This window comes from Plasmopara halstedii (genome assembly GCF_900000015.1).
Source record: "Plasmopara halstedii genome assembly, contig: Scaffold_2956, whole genome shotgun sequence".
NCBI lineage: Eukaryota > Oomycota > Peronosporomycetes > Peronosporales > Peronosporaceae > Plasmopara > Plasmopara halstedii.
In genome coordinates, this window is record NW_020189861.1 from 925,141 (window position 1) to 925,730 (window position 590).

Sequence of the window (590 nt, forward strand, 5' to 3'; positions counted from 1 at the left end):
TCTCTGAACTTCTCCATCGCACTGCGTAGCTTAAACTATCGCAATTGGCTCAAAACCGCGTTGCAGCTCTGGAAAAGAGGAGAGCTCGAATACAGGGTATGGTAGAGACGCTGCTCATCCTGCAACATGGCTTTTAATATATGGCTACTTCATAAAAGAGGAATTGTGTTATAGCTACAGTGATCCCACGTTCAGCACAAGAGTGTTCATGTTCTCGTTGAAATCTAAAGAGCATAGCGCACTCCCCGTTTGCTGCGAACATGGATGGCCCGAGGTAGCACGGTCGCACTGTAGTCCAATAAACCACCGATATTGCATATGTAGGCAGGTTAATTGCGCTTTAAAATTGTTCCACAACTTACTCGAGTGCCAGAGCCAGGCAAAGCCTGCCTCTGGCATCGGCGTGTTGCTTTTCTTTCAGCCTTAGCGTTGTTCAACCCGCGCGAAACGCTCAATCGCAGCGATATAAAATACCGGATTTTGCACGAAAGGTAGCTGGGCTAATACAGCAAGTTGATTTTGATCGACGCTAAGACTAAAGGATATAAGAAGGGCAGAGGTAGAAGTGATGCGTGCTTGTGTGTGCAAAT